Here is a 22,436-nt window from a genome sequence, read left to right as displayed (position 1 = left end):
TAACAAAAGTGCGTCGCGTTTCCGTTGCGTTTGCGTTGCGTTCGCGTTGACCGTTTGATGTGCGTTTTAAATTTAGCGTTGAATGTGTGTTGAATATGCGTTTTTCTGGTTATTTAAGAAAACGATCGATGGCTCTGTACATGTTATTTTAAGAATATGTGAGTGCTGATTTTTTTTTTTTATATAAAAACAAATAGTTATATGTATAACAAAGTTTGCAAATTAAAAAGAAAATAAAGATACAAATAAAATAGATAAATACATGAAATAATCGGTTGGAAGTTTAGCAATGACTTATATCTATATACAAAGTATTCACTGACGTCACAACATCCGGGGCTTTCACCGAGCGCCGCCATCTTTTGGGTCAAACACATTACATTGTGAACGTATGTGAACGGATGAGTCATCGCTAACAATGACGTCTAAGAAAATCCCCCTGGAGCAGCCAATCAGACAGAAATATGTGGACAAGCTTGACCCACTTTCTTCGGCACGGTACAAGGACAAGCTGATGTTGATCAACGGTATTGATCCTTATGAAATAAGAAAGTGTGACTGGCGTGCCGACCCAGAAGGACTCCCAGATGTAACATACCCAGACATTGTGAATTACCTGGTTCATTCTCAGAGTGCCTACACGTTAAAGGATTTGAAGGCTTACAAGTCCATGGAGTCTTACAACCAGTTTGTTTGTGGTTGGGTGTAAGATGTTGGCCACTTTTCGTCATTTACTACGAAGAACATCGCGCTATCCGCAAAGGTAATTTTTTATATATACAGTTACTGCTTCAGTATACGTTTTGTAGTCTACTGTATGGCCTTTCATTGTTTTGCAGTATATAATGCTGTAATTACCGCTTCCCACAGGTATACTTATGAATTTTGCCGATTAATACCTTCATCACCATGCCTCGTCGTTTATGTCTATATCATCAAAACCCATGCCACCCGTCCTCAAAATCAAGGACATATTAAAAATAGTAAAATACCATAGGTGTTTGAAATTCTGACTGTACATTTAGATAAAAAAAAAAAAAAAAAAATAAAAAAAAAGGGAACCCCTTTTTTTTTTTTTTTTTTTTTTTTTTTTTTTTTATCTCAATGTACAGTCAGAATTTCAAACACCTATGAAAATACTATGGATGTTATAAAGATCTATGGCCTATCTATGGTGCATTGGAAGTTCTTTTTTTAATATATAAGTTACAAATGCAAGATTGCTAAAATGATGAGTACAATTTCATGTATTCAAATTAAAGTGTCTATATTTATGTAGCAGTATACAAATGCTTACTGTTGTTACTTTATTTAATTTCAGTCATCTGATTAATTGAGTATATGTTAAGTTATAAACTATATTAATGCAGTTGATGGTCATTCAGCATACTTCATCCATCTACTAAAAATATATTTTCATTGATAATGACTTTCAACTCATTGCCCATCACTAATAGTCTGACATATATTCCTAATCTGTTGTACTTCAATTAACAAACTCATGTTCCATATTACAGGTCCGACACTCACAACGGATGAATGATCCACCTCTTCAACCATGGGTCGTCGCCGACATGGTGGAACCATTCTCGGTGCACATTGCACATGCATGGCTGGCCTCGGTGAATCATGTAGTCATGTTGGTGCTTTGTTGTTTTGTGTGGAGGCTGCAGTAGAGATCCGAAATGCAAAGACAGTAACTCAATCTCCAGCTTACTGTAAAAGTCTGTTTTGTTGTCTGTCATGCCAGGATATGCTGAACATTTTAAACCTACCCCCCTGGATGTGAATTTGCCAAAAGTTCTTTCGGAATTATTCGATGAAAAGTGTGTGGGAATGACATCAAAGGACATTGAGAATCATTGTGATATAATTTGTGATGATATTACTATTACACCGTCGCAAGCAGCAGCAGTGGAGGAGAGGACCCGTTCCCAGGCTACAAGTAAAGACTGGTTTTGATTCCGCACAGGACGTATAACTGCATCCCGCTTTCATGCAGTGTGCCATACGAAGCTCGACAAACCATCACAGAGTCTAATTAAAGCAGTGTGCTATCCCAGCAGTTACAAATTCAGGACAAATGCCACTGCCTAGGGATGTGAACATGAAAGGGATGCCATTGAGGCATATCGTCAACAGGCAAAAACGTGTCATGAACATTTTGAATCCAGTCAGTGTGGATTATTCCTGAGCACTCAATATCCATATATTGGTGCTACACCTGATGGATTGGTACCCTGTATATGTTGTGGAGATGGTTGTGTGGAGGTCAAGTGTCCCTACTGCTTGAAAGAGGGAGACTTCAGTGAACCTGGAAAGGACTTCTGCCTTGAGAAGTTGGGAGATGGACTTTAACTGAAAAGGACCCATCCTTACTATTACCAGGTTCAAGCCAAGATATTTGTGTGCGAAAAAGACTTTTGCGATTTTGTTGTCTGGACACCACAAGATGTTCACATAGAACGGATACAACCGGACCCAGTGTTTTGGAATGAGGAAAGAGGAAAAGCAGAGAATTTTTTCAAAAGACTGAATGTAATCACCCCCATGATTGTTCCTACTGAAAATGCAGAAAAGTCTACGACGACACTGAAGACCGAGTCATTGGATGCGACAACCAGAACTGTCCTTTTGTATGGTTACACTTTAAATGTGTAGGGTTGAAACGTGCCCCAAAGAAGAGTTCAGCTTGGTACTGTCCTGAATGTAGGAAGTTGCCCGATTTCATGAAGAAAAGGTAGACATTGTCGACTGTAGGAACTTATGTGATGTACTAGTATTAAAAATGAATCAGTAAATTTAAGTTTGAAATTATAACTTAAAAGCATGTGTGGGACTAGAAAATGCTTCCCTTGACCTATGAACTTTCACATCATGTTTATCATGAAAATTACTAGATATTTAATTTTCGTACTTATATCATTCTGTTAATATGAATATATGAATCGAATTCAACTAAATCTACAAATACTTCCATTACTGTACGCATGGGCTGATGGTTTCGTAACGACACCAGGGTAGTCTGGATTGAGGAGAGGCTTATAATCAGTGCGTCTAAACGGCGAGTTTCATTTATAAAATATTTGTAGTTTTATCTCTATGTGTGTATGCTTTTTCGTTAATTCTATTGTGTATATTGTGGGTTTTGTTTACTTCCTGGTCGAAGTATGCAAGTCCTTCGCTCGACTCGCAATATGTATCGGGGGTGCTTCCTGCGAGGTTCGAGAGGTACAAGGCCCCTGCCAACATTGACAATATATAGATTTTGAAAATCATTGAGACCTAGCAATTTTACTACAGTAGTTGTGTATTCGGTATTTCTTTAAGCTGAAATAAGAGGACACATTATTATTAATTTTTAACATTTAATAGAATAGTGATGAATATTGAACTAAGTATTTAAAATATTGAAAAGATTAATAAAGAACGTGATTATGGTTAAACCACGAATGGCAAAAACCGCCACTAATGGGAAAAAATATCAATAAATAATTAAATTGAATAAATAAAACAAATTATTTAATAAATCAATAAACTGAAATTAAAAATTATTGAATTGAATAAAAAAAAACAAATTAATTAATAAATAAATAAAATGAAAGAAATAAATTAACATAATTACTTAAATAAAATAACTAAATAAATGCAGGGGTATAAATGGTAAAGGCAGTTGACATTTGTAGGTGATGTAGAAGGGCGAAGGTGGTAAAAGAAGTATAGGTGGTGTAGGAGGGTATAGGTGGTATTGGAAGTAAATGTGATGTAGGAGGGTATATATGGTATAGGAAGTATAGATGACATAGGAGGGTATAGGTGGTATAGGAAGTATAGATGGTATAGGAGGTATAGATATTGAAGGAGGTTATAGGTGGTGTAGGAAGTATAGGTGGTTTAGGAAGTATAGATGATGTAGGAGGGTATAGGTGGTATAGGAAGTATAGGTGGTATATGAAGTGTAGATGACATAAGAGGGTATGAGTGGTATAGGAAGTATAGATGGTATAGGAAGTATAGGTGGTGTATGAGGGTAAAGGTGGTATATGAAGTAGAGGTGAAGTATGAGGATATAGTTAATAAAGCTGATGTAGGAGCGTATATGTGGTATAGGAAGTATAGGTGGTATAGGTAGTATAGATGACATAGGAGGGTATAGGTGGTATAGGTGGTATAGGAAGTATAGATGACATAGGAGGGTATAGGTGGTATAGAAAGTATAGATGACATAGGAGGGTATAGGTGGTATAAGAAGTATAGGAAGTATAGATGACATAGGAGGGTATAGGTGGTATAGGAAGTATATATGACGTAGGATGGTATAGATGACATAGGAGGGAATAGGTGGGATAGTAAGAATAGGTGGCATAGGAGGGTATGGGTGGTATAGGAAGTATATATGACGTAGGATGGTATAGGTGGTATGGGAAGTATAGGTGGCGTGGAAGTAACAGTTAATGGGTCGTGACTGATCGTATAGATGACATAGGTGGGTATAGGTGGTATAAAGTATAGATGACTGACATAGGAGGGTATGGGTGGGATAGGAAGTATAGGAAGTGTAGATGACATAGGAGGGCATAGGTGGTATAGAAAGTATGGATGACATAGGAGGGTATCGGTGGTATAAGAAGTATACGAAGTATAGATGACATAGTAGGGTATAGGTGGTATAAAGTATAGATGACTGACATAGGAGGGTATGAGTGGTATAGGAAGTATATATGACGTAGGATGGTATAGGTGGTATGGGAAGTATAGGTGGCGTGGAAGTAACAGTTAATGGGTCGTGACTGATCGTATAGATGACATAGGAGTGTATAGGTGGTATAGGACGTATAGATGACATAGGTGGGTATAGGTGGTATAAAGTATAGATGACTGACATAGGAGGGTATAGGTTGTATAGGAAGTATAGATTACATAGGAGGGTATAGGTAGTATAGGAAGTATAGATTACATAGGAGGGTATAGGAGGTATTGGAAGGATAGATGACATAGGAGGGAATAGGTGGTATAGGAAGTATAGATGACATAGGAGGGTATGAGTGGTAAAGGAAGTAGAGGTGGTGTGGGAAGTATAGGTGGTGTATGAAGTAGAGGTGAAGTAGGAGGATATAGTTAACACAGTTGATGTAGGAGCGTATAGGTGGTAAAGGAAGTATAGGTGGTATATAAAGTATCGATAACATAGGAGGGTATAGGTGGTATAGGAAGTATAGGAAGTATAGATGACATAGGAGGGTATAGGTGGTAAAGGAGGTATAGGCGGTATATAAAGTATAGACGACATAGGAGAGTAAAGGTGGTATAGGAAGTATAGGAAGTATAGACGACATAGGAGAGTAATGGTGGTATAGGAAGTATAGATGACATAGGAGGGAATGAGTGGTATAGTAAGCATAGATGGAATAGGAAGTCAATGTGATGTAGGGGGGATAGGTGGTATATGAAGTAAAGCCGATATAGGAAGGTCAATGTGATGTAGGGGGGATAGGTGGTATATGAAGTAGAGGTGAAGTAGGAGGATATAGTTAACAAAGCTGATGTAGGAGCGTATAGGTGGTAAAGGAGGTATAGGTGGTATATAAAGTATAGACGACATAGGAGAGTAAAGGTGGTATAGGAAGTATAAGTGGTATAGGAAGTCAATGTGATGTAGGGGGTATAGGTGGTATATGAAGTAGAGGTGGTATATAAAGAATAGATGACTGACATAGGAGGGTATGAGTGGTATATGAAGCATAGATGGTATAGGAAGTCAATGTGATGTAGGGGGTATAGGTGGTATATGAGTAGAGTTGAAGTAGGAGGATATAGTTAACAAAGCTGATGTAGGAGCGTATAGATGGTATAGGAAGTATAGGTGGTGTAGGAGGGTATAGGTGGTAAAGGAAGTATAGATGGTATAGGAAGGAAATGGGATGTTGAAAGATATAGGGGGTATATAAAGTACAGGTGAAGTAGGAAGATATAGTTAATAAAGCTGATGTAGGAGGGTATATGTGGTATAGGAAGTATAGGTGGTATAGGAAGTATATATGACGTAGGATGGTATAGGTGGCATATGAAGTAAAGATGATGTAGGAGGGTATAGGTGGAAAATGAAGTTAAGGTGTCGTAGGAGGGTATAGAAAATAAAGGTGAGGTAGGAGGGTATAGGTGGTATAGGAAGTAAATGTGATGTAGGAGGGTAAGTTTTGTATAGGAAGTAAAAAAGATGTAGGAAGATATATGTGGTATAGGAAGTAAAGGTGATGTCGGAAGTATAGTTGATGTAGGAGGCTATAGGTGGTATAGGAAGTCAAGGTGATGTAGGAGTGTATAGATAGTATATGAAGTAAACATGATGTAGGATGGTAAAGGTGGTATAGGAAGTATAGGTGATGGAGGAGGGTATATGTAGTACAGGAAGTTAAGGTCACGTAAGAAGGTATAGAAAGTGAAGGTGATGTAGGATTATTTGGTGGTTATAGGAAGTAAAGGTGATGTAGGGGTATAGGTGGTGTAACAGAGTATAGGTGATGCAGGAGGATATAGTTAATAAAGCTGATGTAGGAGGGTATATGTGGTATAGGAAGTATAGGTGGTATAGGAAGTATAGACGACGTAGGATGGTATAGGTGGTATAGGAAGTATAGGTGGTATATGAAGTATAGATGACGTAGGATGGTATAGGTGGTATGGGAAGTATAGGTGGTAAAGGAAGTATAGATGATGTAGGAGGGTATAGATGGTATATGAAGTTAAGGTGACGTATGAAGGTATATAAAGTTAAGGTGACGTAGGCTGATATAGGTGGTGTAAGAGGGTATAGGTGATGTAGTAGGGTATAGGTGGTGTAAGAGGGTTTATATGATGTAGGAGGGTATTGGTGGTTATAGGAAGTATATGTGATGTAGGAGAGTATAGGTGATATAGGAAGTAAAGGTGATGTAGAAGGTTATGGTGGTATATGAAGTTAAGGTGACGTAGGAATGTATAGAAAGTATAGGTGATGTAGTAGGGTATAGGTGGTATAGGAAGTAAATGTGATGTAGGAGAGTATAGGTGGTATATGAAGTATAGATGATGTAGGATGGGAAAGGTGGTATAGGAAGTTATAGGTGGTTTAGGAAGTATAGATGATGTAAGAGGGTGTAGGTGGTATAGGAAGTATAGATGACGTAGGAGGGTAAAGGTGGTTTAGGAAGTATAGGTGATGTAGGAAGGTATAGGTGGTATATGAAGTTAAGGTGACGTATGAAGGTATAGAAAGTAAAGGTGACGTAGGATGGTATAGGTGGTGTAAGAGGGTATAGATGATGTAGTAGGGTATAGCTGGTATAGGTCGTATAGGAAGTAAAGGTTATGTGATAGGTATAGGTGGTATATGAAGTAAAGCCGATATAGGAAGTATAGTTGATGTAGGAGGGTATAGATGGTTTAAGAGGGTATAGATTGTTTAGGAGGTAAAGATGATGTAGAAGAGTATAGGTGGTAAAGGAAGTATAGGTGATGTAGGAGGGTATAGATGGAATAGGAAGTAAAGGTGAAGTAGGGGGGCAAAGGGGATATAGGACGTATAGGTGATGTACGAGGGTATAGGTGGTACAGGACGTATAGGTGATGTTGGAAGGTATAGGTGGTATATGACGTGTATAGGTGATGTAGGAGGGTATATGTGATATAGGAAGTAAAGTTGATGTAGGAGGGTATAGGTAGTATATGACGTATAGGTGATGAAGGAAGGTATAGGTGGTTTAGGAAGTGTAGATGATGAAGAAGGGTATAGGTGGTATAGGACGTATAGTTACTGTAAGAGGGTATAGGTTATATAGGAAGTATAGATGCTATAGGATGGTATAGGTGGTAAAGGAAGTAATGGTACATCAATACAGCAATTGAGCTTTCTTTATGAATTGATATACTACAGCTTATACATTTCTAGAAGTATTGTATATAATAACAATGTTTCAATCCGCTGAGGTATATAAAAGAGATAAAGAATATCGAAGTATAATTCGAATTCGACATCGATAACTAGAGAAAAATATGAACCTGAGGAATATTAGCAGATACCTTTTTGGTTGTTTAACTTGACGTAACTTGACGTGATTCAGTCCAAATGTATCCACAAAATTGGAAATCTGGAATGGTGATCCCGGCCCTGATTAGCAGTTATGTGGAAAGTCCCGGAAAGGCTTAGAAACAAGTCATTGCATGTAATCTTCCTATATAGCTTGTACTTATTTTGAAATATTTATATCGACTAAATTGTATTCCATTAAGGGATCGACGTGTCCAGTACACAAACCAACAGCTACGACGTTGACACGTGCTATGGAGGTGCTATTTTTTATAGTATTCAAGCGGTTCCTTATTATTTTGCACGATTACTAGTTGGCAAAATAATACACAATAAAATACGTATTACTGTATCTCACAAGAAAATTACATAATGGGGAATATTGTCTGCGAATAGAAATCGAAATATAAAAGTGTATTTGTATCAAAACTGCAAATGTCTTATGATTTAGCCGTTGCTGTTTTACGTAAAGCGACACAGATTTAGTTACAAATATAGAGATGATTTGATTGTATTTTTTCAAACGCCTTTTATAAACTGTATTCGGGTTGAGCCACCCCAGCAGTGTTTCACTCCTCCAACCCTTTTTCAAACACGTACATAGTACTCTCGTGTACATCGGGGATCTTAAACAATCGCTGCAACTAACGGAGCGGTCCGTCCGGCGTTTCATCTAACATGGAGGACAAGGTAAACACAGTTTTAATTGAATCTTGAAAAAATCGGAATGTAGGTCCCGTTCGTTAGACTTTGTCCATTCAAATTGACGTGGATGACGAATTTCATTTTGGATTAAAATGCCCCCATCAACGAGTCTAGAGGCAGAGACGGAAACAACAGCGGGTCCAAAAGTTTCGGGTTGTCTATATTTCCTCACTAATATTGCAGACAACAGTAAATGTCAACTAGACTAAATGTCCGTAATGAGGTTTTACTGTATTGTTAATTATAGTGAAATAATTATAAGCATCACTATGTTTCCATTGTACAAGTTATGCTTCATATATTAAAAAACGACTAACACTGAAGAAACCTAAAAAAATAAATTGTACTCAAAATCTGTCCCGGGTGTTACGTCACGATTTCTCACCCCGACACGATTTCTCACCCAGGTGCTAAAATTGCTGAGTTCGCAACAAGATTTCTCACCTCAGCACGATTTCTCACCCGGGTGAGAAATCGTGTTAGGAGTAGGCATATTGCCCGTTGCCATGAGTACGAACACTATAATTGATTTGGGGGATTGTGGTATATTTAGACTTGTTTACTACTGTACAAACTTCAAACTTTTTCGAACTTCAATATTACAAATAGGGGAAATAGAGGTAAAACCTTTGGAATCCTTCTTCTACCATAGGGATGAAGTAATTTCATCCCAATTCAGTCTGTAACTTCCTTTGGCCAAGGGAACTAAATTTTGTATAAACGGTGGGTGTGCCTCCCCTCTGGTGGTAGAGGGACGGAAACCCATAGGGGAAATAGAGGTAAAACCTTTGAAATCCTTCTTCTACCACATAGATTTAGGGATTCAGTCTGGAGCATCCTTGGGCCAAGGGGACTCAATCTTGTTAAAATGGTGGGGTTGGACCCCCTGGGCGGAGAGGGGCGGACCCCAATAGAGGCAATGGAGATACAACCTTTAAAACCCTGCTTCTACCGTAGGGATAATGGGTTTTTTATCCTAATTTGGTCCGGAGCATCCTTGGGCAAAAAGGACTTGATCTTGTTTAAACGGTGGATGTGGCCCCTTCGGGTGCTGAGGGCGGGACCCAAAAGGGAAACTGAGTTTTAAATCTTTAAAATCCTTCTCATGTACCATTTGAGGGATTTTATCCGAATTTGGCCTGAAATATCCTTGTGCAAAGGGGTCTCAATTTTGTATAAATGATAGGTGTGGCTCCTTGGGTGAAGAGTTGCGGGGCTCACAAAGGGAATTTGAGGTTTAATTCTTTAAAATACTTCTTCTTCTGTACCATTGGATGGATTGTTTGTAATAAGAATAATTTCCCATGGTTGCTAAATTATCCAGGTGAGCGATACAGGCCCTCTGGGCCTCTTGTTTTATTTTATCTTATCATCTTTGACTTACAATGGTATACAAAGATACGTAACATACACAGATTTAATGTTTAAGCATGCGTGGCTGTACAGAGGGATACAAGTATCATAGTAATAGAGGTGTACTGCAGTTACAAAATGTATAATACATGTAGTCACTGATGATATTAGATGTTAAGTTTCCGAGCAGATTTAAATCATGGCCTATCACTTGCTAAGTCATTTCAGGCTATAACAATTTCTGCTCAGATTTATGGACCACAATAAATGTTGTTTAATTGAATATTTTAATCGTGTTCTTGAAGATGGGAAAAAAGGCCAACATCCTCCGCAAAATGGCCGCTGCAGACTGGCTTCTGATAAGTCAAAATGTATGCATTGTCCAATGTCCCTATGTAAAAGTGTGCAGTGTCACTACGAACACTACTGCGATCTGCGTTGATTTTTTTATTTGACAAAATGTCCGTGTTAGGTCGGGTCCTGATTGGTCGACATTTAGATATTGACCGATGTTATAGATTTGGTATGTAGATGTATTATGTACGGTTGTCAACGGTTAGCCGGTTAGCCGGTTACTCGGGCGAAAGACCGCGGACCGGGTACCAAAATCCTTAACCGAAAAGTCGGACATTTTCTTACCACTTTTGGGAGCCCTATGTTTCCCTGGCTTAGAACTATCTGCATTTGTATAGATGCGACCGAAATTTGATAGTTTTGAAATAAAACAGTGTTCAGGGATTACATGTTACTGTTAATTTTGTACTCTAATTTAATCACTATAATAATAATAATAATAATAATAGTAAACAACTTTATTTATTCAGGATTAAAAACCTGATTTAGCCAAAGGCTAATCTCCCTCAGGATCCTCCACGTTAGTAAAATGTGCTAGTGTTTACATAGTATTTCTTAAAACATAGTAATATAAACTAAACATTAATTACATCTAAAATATAAGTTATGAGATTGCTGAAAATATTACATGCAATTATACAGTACAATACATCAAATATCACAGAAAGCATAACTCTGATGCCTTGAAGGTCTGATAATAGTTAAATGGCCGGAGCCTTACATACATATATGCTAATATAGCAAAGTATAAAAATTACCAGGATATACGCTAATATAGCATAAATTAAAAAACTGTTTTCTTTATCTAAAAGTATGAATCACAGTAGTGCTTTATAGCTCTATGCTTAAAAGTGCTAAAAGATGGTGATGACCTTACATCATTTGGAAGTGCATTCCCAGTCTTACAACTTGTTAAAACAAAGTGACTAGAATAGAAGGTTGTCCTGTGCTTAGTAATGTACAACACATTCTGTTCAGCAATTCGTGTAACTCTGGAGTGGACACTGTTTACATGTTTAAAACAAGAACATAAATATTCAGGAGCAAGTCCATGTAAACATTTAAAGGTCATTACAGTCTCTCTATAATTAATATACAATTTGATAGACATCCATTTCAACACAGAAAACATTTCTTTTTAAGGAGTTTCAAATGGAACATCTAAAATTAGGCGTGCTGCACGTTTTTGTAATTTATTTAACTTGTTCATTATATTGTCAGTAGAGCCTCCCCACACTGTACAGCAGTATACAAAATGCGGAAATATACATGAATTAAAAAATTTCAACCGTCAACTTACTGGCAGATACTGTTTGATACGACGGAGTAGCCCTAATCCACAACTTACCCTCTTCAGAATGAAATTTATATGTTCTGAAAACGATATGTGGTGGTCTAATTTTACTCCTAGAATTCTTTCAGTCTCTACCTGTTGTATTTTCTCATTTTTAAAAGTCAAATTTAGTTCCTTTTCATTTAATTTACAGCGCCTCTGTTTAGTTGTTAAAACCATAAATTTTGTCTTATCTACGTTGACAATCATTTTATTTTCAGAACACCAGTCTTCCACTTTCTTTAAATCGTGTTCTAATTTCGCTCTGACAAAATCAACCGTTTTACCAGAAGCAGGCAGTGTAGAGTCGTCTGCGTACATGTCCGTCCTGCAAGTAGTTATCAACGGTAAATCGTTGATAAAAATACTAAAAACATCAAAGGACCAAGGATTGTCCTCTTGGCCTCAGATATACTTCCTGAAATAGAGACTGGCAAAGGGATGTCGCTAACACCATAAAAAATCTGAAAACAATTTATAAGGAAGCCAGAATACAAAGCTGTGATATATCAAATTTCAGATAGAACGCGCCTTTACATGCGAGGTGTAAAGATAATATGAAGAGTACACACTTGAATGAGCAAGCATGTCTTTGTCAAGCAAATTTTGTTCTGAAGAATCATATTACCGCATGTCATTTAGAGTATAGAGAACTGCAATTGAATCCGTCTAACTGCATTCAGACATGCGTTGTCCATGAAAAATACTTACTGAGGTTACATTCAAGATTCAAGAAGCTTTATTTAACGTCGCATATACATGTAACATAATAACATTAGCACTGTAGTGCTATTCTTGCGACAAAACATATATAAAATTTAACAAGGATCACAGTACTTATGAATAACTATAAAATCAGGAACAACCATTCAAATTAGATATGCTAAAATTATACATTAGAGCATATGATATCACACTTGAATGTCACAAGTGTTACGAAAGTCAAGTTAAGACACTATACTAGTGTAATGTACATATATGCTAATGTAGCAAAGTGTAAAAATTTACAGGATATACACTAATATAGTGTGAATTAAAAAGAGACAATGAAGTCATAAATAGAAACAAGAGCTATAATTATGATATTGTAAAAAAAGTAATGATCTTTTAAATAATGGAGCTCAAATCTAAAATAAATATCAATTATATAATAAGTATGTTACTGAAGTACATTAAATCAAATAACACAGGCTGCAGTAAAATTAAATAGTTGTTATATAAAACATGTAGGTAGATTCCAAAGGGGAACAACTCACACTATATGGTGTGTGCAGATAGCACATGCAACTATTTCCTGTGTTAACCTTGAAATAAACGAGTAAACGATCATTTTATTTAATATACACGTGTATATTTGTGGTGAAAATACGTTTTAGATAGAACATTTTCCAAACATATAATGTATTTGTTGCTGTTTATTATTATCCCCCGCTTTCACCGAAACGGGGGATATTAATATGGGTTCGTCCTTCCGTCCGTCCGTCTGTCCGGTATTGGTATATTTGGTATTGGTATTAGTATATAGGGATATAAGGGAACTGCGAATTCAACCGCATCGGTTTCGTTGCCGAAGCTACCACACGGAGGCTTCTGATTGGTCGAAATTTAGATATTGTTAGATTTTGATGGAAATTTGTGTGTAGGGATATTAGGAGACTGCGAATAAAACCGCATTAGTTTCGTTACCATAGCAACCACACGGAGGCTTCTGATTGGTGGAAATTAAGATATTGTTTGATTTTGATGAAAATTGGTATCTGGGGTATAAGGGGACTGCGAATTCAACCGCATAGGTTTCGTTGCCATAGCAACCACACAAAGGCTTCTGATTGGTCGAAATTTAGATATTTTGTTATTTTTATGAAAAATTGTATATATGGGGTATATACGGGGACTGCGAATAATACCGCATAAGTTTCGTTACCATAGTAACCACACGGAGGCTTCTGATTGGTCGCAATTTAGATATTGTTTTATTTCGATGAAAATTGGTGTATAGGGGTATTAGGGGACTGTAAATTCAATCGCATACGTTCCGTTGCCATAGCAACTACACAGAGGATTCTGATTGGTTGCAATTTAGAAATTTAATATGTACATTGTAGGTGTACTATGGCAATGCGATCCTTTTCTGATGCATCTTTGCGACTACTGGGGCAGTTTGGGGGACATCTGTAATGGTCCCCCATTACAATTAGTACTTGTTGCTGTAGATATTGTTAAGATGTTTCAACCAAATTCCTTATGCACATTCAACTCATGCTAAGTTTGCCAACCGATGTCATTTGTGCATATTTACGGATAATCAGTGAGGTATAGGCCTTTTAAGTTTTAAGCTTTACATTATGTCTCAATAGCACGATACTCACATGTTTAAACCTAACCTCAATAATGTTAACCTACAATATGTCCTGCAAGCGGGGGATATAAATTCCACGAATTTGCTTGTTTGACTACCAAATTGTTCGAGTAACCGGTTACAAAAAATGTATGTACCCTTCCAGAGCAATGATGTCACATCTGCTTTGTAGCAAGTTCATGTTGTGAACAAATTCATCGTCCTTTGTTCCTTTGGCCGAAGAAAGGTGTCCTTTGTTAGATATGACTTGCAAATTATTTTGTATACGGTATATCTCGCGAAAATTGACTTTTGAAAACGTCTCTATGTTTATGATATTTAATGGGATTAAAAGTATATGAATAAAAGATAAATAGATAAATACAGGTACTGCCATCAGAGGAAGTGGTAGCATATGTGTTGATTCTCTAATTATAATAATAATAAATAATATAAAACATTTATATAACGCCCTATATAATTTGTAAAATTACTCTAAAGCGCTTTACACCATATGGATAATAGTATTATATATAATTAGTTATAATTGTGGAACAAAATCAAAGGCTTACTATCTCTTTTATACATTAAGCAAACAGATAATCAACAAATGGTGGTATTTACATGACGTCTTTGCAAAGAGCCAAAACATGAAGAGGTGAGTTTTGATGTCTATCTTGAATTTTGCCAGGGTATTTAACTTTGTAATAGCAGATGGTAAGCTATTCAACAACGTGGCCGAAACGCTCCTAAAGCACCGGTTTCCATAGGTTACAGTATGAGATGTTGGGACACACAACAATGATTCTGACTCCGACCCTTTATCGTACAGGTAACAAGTGCAATGAATATAGCACAGGTGTGATGTGCTCTCTCTTTCGAGTACGAGTAACCAGCCGTGCTTCAGTGTTCTGGACCCTCTGCAGACGACTAGTTAGTTTGCCAGATATACCACAGAGCAGGGCGTTACCATAATTCAACCGACAGGTAACACGTGAATGCAACAACATATTGCATGCATCTGCAGTTATAAACTACCGGATACAGCCGATGTTCCTGATATGGTAGTAACAGGATTTGGCAATAGCGTTCAATGAAAGTTTACCCAAAGGTTTTTAACAGATTGGACAGTCTAAATAGTTCTGGCACCGACCTTGAGCTTGAGAGCCATTGTTTGCTGAAACTTTGGGGAAAAGACGATTAGTTTCGTCTCTTCCGGATTAGGCTTTAGAATGTTTGCGTTCATCCAGGTACTGATATCTGTCAAACAAGCTTTCAGGTTTTTTGTAATTGTATCCCAACTGTCCTGTGGTTTGATGACCATGTAAATTTGTGTGTCATCAGCAAAGCAATGATAGCGAAGGCTTTGGCGACAACAAATCTCTCAAATCGGTTTGGAGTACAGGCAATATTTTCGTGGTCCTAACACCGACCCTTGAGGAACCCTGAAATCTAGTATTTCTTCTTGTGAGGTGGTACATCCGATGGCAACACACTGTTGTCGTTAAATCGTGCATGACAAGCACCGCTCTGCACTTGTTATCCAATGCAAAAGCTATGTCTTTATGTACAAGTAGGGGGCCGTCTCAGTAGTGTCCCATGCGGTAGGCCGATTGCAGGTTGTCATGGAGACTGTTTGCATGGAGAACCTCTAAACGCCGGGACACAACCTTCTCAAAGATCTTAGACAGAAAAGGCAGATTTGATATTGGGCGGTAGTTCTTAAACTCCTCCTTGTCCATTCCAGGCTTCTTCAACAATGGTCTAACATGTACCTTCTTGAAACACCATGGAACCTTTGACTCAGCCATTGATTTGTTCATTGATATTGCGCAACTCGTCCTGGGTTGTTGGTGAGAGCTTTAATTGTCTATGGTTCCCCATCAAATTTAATGTCAGCAATCATGACAGAGATATCATTGTCAGCAGGAGAGTTCACTTCCGACACATTTTTCCTGATCGAGCTGATTTTTTTCAGAAAGAAATCACTGAACTTGTTCGGCAAGTCTTTTCCAGAATGACAGCTTTGTAGGACAATTTCACCTTTCTGAACCATTAAGTTTTTATTGAGTCTAAAAAGCTGTCTATGGTCCTTACCACATTCTTCAATTGTTTCGAAATGATAAGCCTTCTTTGACTGAATGAGAAGTGAACCAACTAGCCGACATTGTTCCCTATACATCTGTTAATTAACGGTTATTTTGGTCCTTCGCCACTGTTTCTCTGCTTTTCTACGGTTCTGTTTTCTACGCGGAGATTTTCATTATACCACGGGGCATTCGGGCACCGAGCGACAGTTTAAGGACACTTAATTCAGAGGAATAAATTACTTGTTGGCTTTATGACATGTAGATTTTCGTACGATACTGATGATGTCGGAATCCGTGTTAAAGTATCGTAACGGATTGAATGTGTTTAACATTTCTTTTACATCGTCTAATTGAATATGTGAAGATTTTTTTAAGACTTCTGTTGCGCATTTCAAAAGTAAATGAATAAATTATAGATTTTTTTATAAACTTCCGTGTGATAAGCAATTGGCGGCCTCGTTTCCAGATAAAGTAGTGGCAGTAATTGATAAATCATTTTCATATTATAGCTCTAACGGGCCACCGTAAATGTCTACCGGTTTGTCGCCTTACTGAATCTAGGTGAACAAAATACCTATGGTATGATTAAAAAATAAGGTTCACTTTATCATAACAAAGAGTATCGGATTTTGTTTGCACCTGCCTCGAAGTGTCTGTAATGCTATGCTGTGGTATTGTACGTCAGTAGTCTATCAACTATTTTATGTACCACCTGTGCCAAGTAGTCTTAATATTTGATCAGCAGATACCTAGAACGGTTGCAGCACACTTGACTTACTTTTAAGATAATTGAAATCTTACATGTTAAACGTTTCAAACAACATTATATAACAAAACAAAAACATATTCACTTGAGTTCAGAAAGCTGTTGACCTTCAACAAGGTGACAGACATTACGACAGGTATTACATAATATGATGTAAAATGCGTTTAACTTTCCGGAACACCTATCACAGTCTCATTTATTTTTTAACACTGGTTTGTTTATGTGTCTCTTCTCGGATCCTGTTGTGGTCTTTTTATTTAGTTTCAAGTTACTATATTTCATTGTTTATCAAATATTTTTACTCTCCTGCCTCGAAGTGTCTGTAATGATATGCTGTGGTATCGTACGTCAGTAGTCTATCAACTATTTGTATGTACCAACTGTGCCCAGTAGTCTTAATATTTGATCAGCAGATACATTGAATGGTTGCAGCACACTTGGCTTACATTTAAGGCAACTGTGGTCTTACATGTTAAACGTTTCAAACAACATTATATAACAAAATAACTTGTATATGCTATAAACAACAGAAGTGCATTTATTTATATGAACAAACCCCTTGAATATTTAGTCCAATAGTCATAGCAGAGAAACAAGTAGTCATAAAATGTAATTTTTATATGTTTTAGGGGTTTAGATCGTCTTTCGGTAAAAAGCAATAAATTATATAATAATATATGAATAAATAGATTGATAGATAAATCAACCAATAAATATAAGGCATGTTGTACATTGAACTACTACTCATTTGAAATCATGTCAGCTCATATATTACATTTACACTAAGGCAAGTTTTAAGACACCACGGACAAAATCCATCCCTCATTCAGAGTTGGGTGAGATATCGTGCCGGGTGAGAAAACGTGTCACCTATGCCCATATGTTTTGCACGATTTCTCACCCAGGTGAGAAATCGTGCTAGGGTGAGAAATCTTGTTGCGACCGCAGCACTTTTAGCACGATGTCTCACCCGGATGAGAAATCGTATCGGGGTGAGAAATCGTGCCGTAGCACCCGGGTGATACCGACGAAATTATTCAATTTACATCTAGAGCCACATAAAAAAGTTCGTACCTTTGGCGTAAGGACCACAACACAGAAGAGATCACTTCCAAAAACTACCGCGGCCATCCCCTTTTAAAATCCTTTAACCAGAGACATATATACTCTACTATAATTGATTGATTGATTGATTGATAGGTTTTACGTCCGCTTCACTACCGAGTTACTATACTATAGTGTATGTACTCCGTATATACTGGTTTTATACGCCTCTGTTTGAACCGCCCGATGTTTAATTTTTAAAACAAAACTATTTTAAACAAAGTGTCTGATCAGAGACGTTTACGTTTCTGGTCTGATGTGCTGACAAAAAAAGGTAGCTGAATCTTAATAAGAGCCAGTACAGATTGAGTTTGATGGTTTTACGTCCGGTATTATACGTACGGCCTCGCGACCTTTCAGTAGACGACCAAGCAGTACGTACAGACAGACAGACATACATTCTTTATTTCCTCTTTTACAAGAGATTAAAGTCAATCAATACATACATATATGTTTACATTTCAAATTACATAAAGATAGCGTTCATCAATAGAAAAAGGAAGAGAGTTACAATAATGTGTCAATCTCACACACCATTCTTTCTAGATTAATTGACATATTGATCATCATATTTTCCCGCTCGTAGTCTTCTAGTAGTATATTCACACGATCTCCTAATAAGAAACTGCATTGATTTTCATCTGTGAATGTATTCACTAATTAGAAAATATAGGAATGAAAGAAATGTTACACATTTTGTTTTGGTTTTGTTACACTTCTGTAGAGAAACTGGTTTCTGCTGTGTTTCCCATTTAAAACCAAAACCAAATGAAATGTGGGAACCTTACACATCATATTTATGTGTCCGTTGACGGGTTAAATGACACAAATTCTATCGAGACACGGCTGAACAGGCTACTGATAACTATCTACATCACTTAATCTTTGCTCTATTCATATAAAAATTCTATAAACTGCGGGGGTCATATACGCGCTAAGCAAAATCTCAATCTCAATCTGTTGCCTTGGGGAGGACTAATTGTAACAATAGATCAGCGTAAAACTGAAAACTGTCAGTCTCTATAGGTATTGCCAGATTAACCACAATCACGTCTAATTTATGTTCGGGTTGCTTTAGGGAAATTTTTAAAGTAAAGTGATTTTCAAATAAAGAACTTACATGTTAAATCGAAATTATCTGGAACTCTCAAGTTCATGAAACAGTCCTGACAAAGGTCGTTTTTACAGACTGAACAAATAATAAGTTTAGTGTCAATCTTCAGATATTCCTCTGCCCAGTAAAACTTTCTAGTCGTCATCTTAAACGAATTAATTTTAGAAATGACTATTTTACAAAGTTGAACTTTCAATCAGGTCAGTGAGGTAAAACCAGACAGACATGCAATAATAAGGATATATTTGAACATTCTAATTCACTAACGTTTCGGATTAAATACTAGTTTGTAAATGAGATGCCCTACTTTAACTCCTATATGAATCATGTAAACTGTTGCCTTGGACCAATTAACAAATATCAAACTGTGATAGCATGAATACAGAACTGGAAACTTACTGAGACTATTGTTACAAATAAGTCGTCCCTAAGGCAACAATTTGTGAGATTTAATCCTATACGATAGGTAATACTGCTAGCGGAGACTTCACAGACGTCGATGTTTCTAGCATTGACGAGGTCGATCTATTTCTATGCCATGGAATACAACTGAAACCTCAGGTAAACCAGCACTTTTTATAGAACATGTACTGTGACCCCAATATGACCTAAATGTGACCTTGAAATGTACTTATATACAAACCTCACGGAAAAATTGAATACGATATCACACGAATCTATATCAGGTTATATACAAAAAACCTTACGATACCACACGAAATATGAACCACACGAAAAACGTACACACGAAAAACGTACCACACGAACCACCCGAAATACATGCCCCACGAACCGCACGAAAAACGTACCACCCGAAATACGTGCCCCACGAACCGCACGAAAAACGTACCACCCGAAATACCTGCCCCCACTAACCGCACGAAAAACGTACCACCCGAAATACGTGCCCCACGAACCGCACGAAAAACGTACCACCCGAAATACGTGGGTTTTATAGCGGCATTTTACATCTACTGCGATCCAATTAATCTACTGTTACACTGTTATTAGTCTAATAATATGAACAACACTAAAGAAATTGCCAGCACATTTAAATACTATGGGCCAAGAAAATTCAATATCATAACTTGTCAGCTAAGAAACCATGCTAGCAACCTAAATAGTGACTTATATATGGATCATCTGAATGACGCACCAGCATGTAGATGTGGACATGAAAATGAAAATGCATTTCATTTTGTATTTGAATGCCCACTCTATACAACATAAGAATGTAATTAGAAATAAAATAAAAAGAATATCTGATAGTGCTTTGTTAAATAAATTTTAAGAGAATCAACTCCAATAATAGATAATAATAACTACATTTTCCTATATGAATCCATATCATATTCTGAAATTTTACAAATGTGTATTTCTTGGTAACTTATCCTATATATCCAGTGGGTGGATGACCAATGTGCTTATACAACAGAGACTTTTGGGCCTATATCCCTTGGATTTTATGTAGGATGGGTTGTCAACAAATGTTCATGTTTTATTTAATTGTTAATAATATCCAAAACATTAACAGAAAATGATTGAATAAAAGTTGAAAATGTTCATTTCACAGGCTTAATTGGAGTTATCTCCCCTGCACTGTTTAATTGGATGGTTATGACGAGCATATGTCATGTTTGTAAATAAGTTTGGAAAGGACTTTGATAGGCCTAGCCTGATGTCCAATCCAATTGACATATATAAAGTCAATGAAATCTATTGAAATTGAAATGGAACCTCCTGTTGGCAGATGCAGCTAGACAGCACCCTGATCCTATAAATCTAGGGTAAGTTTTAACACTATTTTATTCAATAATCATGCAATGTTATAAATATACATATAATTCCAGAGGGATTGGAAAACTAGCTTAGTTAGGGTTTCTCATATGTACGTGTTATAATTACAGCACGACGTCCCACATACTATTAGTAAACTTACACTCGAGTCATTATTGGTATAGGAACACGTGTTATTTTGCAACTTATACACGAGTTGTGATAGAATATAAGCACGTGTTATTTTTACAACTTATACACGAGTTGTGAAAGAATATAAGCACGTGTTATTTTACAACTTATACACGAGTTGTGAAAGAATATAAGCACGTGTTATTTTTACAACTTATACACGAGTTGTGAAAGAATATAAGCACGTGTTATTTTACAACTTATACACGAGTTGTGATAGAATATAAGCACGTGTTATTTTTACAACTTATACACGAGTTGTGAAAGAATATAAGCACGTGTTATTTTACAACTTATACACGAGTTGTGAAAGAATATAAGCACGTGTTATTTTTACAACTTATACACGAGTTGTGAAAGAATATAAGCACGTGTTATTTTTACAACTACAGACCCTGGACCGTTTTTCTTGTCCGTTTAAACGCAAACGCAACGCAAACGGAACGCAAACGCAACGGAAACGAAACACAAACGCAACGGAAACGCAACGGAAACTCAACGCAAACGGAACGGAAACGCAACGCAAACGCAACGGAAACTCAACGCAAACTCAACGCAAACGCATACAGACCGTTTGGTTAAACATGCTCCTAAAACGCAGTTCATAGCAGACAAATAACGGACTTAAATTTAGATGTACTTGCTCGCGGAAGCGTGTCGGTCTCTGACCCTAACTCTGACCTGTGTTTACCTATACAGCGCTCGCGTGTTACTTGCACAGCGGTGGATGCAGATGTACTTATAGGCAACATTTTCTCCGTCAGCACCAACAAAACAATTTGGAATGATGATTTGTCCCCCGATTTTTTCGTGAATATTGATAATTAATTTTGAAATGGAATTAAACTTCTAATGGCATCCGTTTGGAACTCAACAGTAGATTACATTTAACATCTAATCACTAAATCTACACGACGTAAAAACACATACCTTTTTATGAATTCATAAGATTAAAAGAATATTTGATGTTGGTGGTTTATCACTTATCTTTTATTTTAATTTCTATATTTTCCCCAAATATTATTTCAAAGTGAAGCTACGGGAATAGTCTTGAACAATGGTTCTTCGACATCAACAATACATATGGATAAGTCTAGTGGGTAGTTCATTTTTTTAGTCTCAAATTCAAAAAAATATCAATTTGTCGAAAAATAATAAACAACCCAAACTAAATAACGTACGTGTAATTGTTTGTTTTTATTTAAACTAGGCGATCGCAAATGTTCAAAAGGAGATGAAATATGAA

Source organism: Mizuhopecten yessoensis, unplaced genomic scaffold (genome assembly GCF_002113885.1).
Source record: "Mizuhopecten yessoensis strain PY_sf001 unplaced genomic scaffold, ASM211388v2 scaffold10225, whole genome shotgun sequence".
Taxonomy (NCBI): domain Eukaryota; kingdom Metazoa; phylum Mollusca; class Bivalvia; order Pectinida; family Pectinidae; genus Mizuhopecten; species Mizuhopecten yessoensis.
This window is presented reverse-complemented; position numbering follows the sequence as displayed.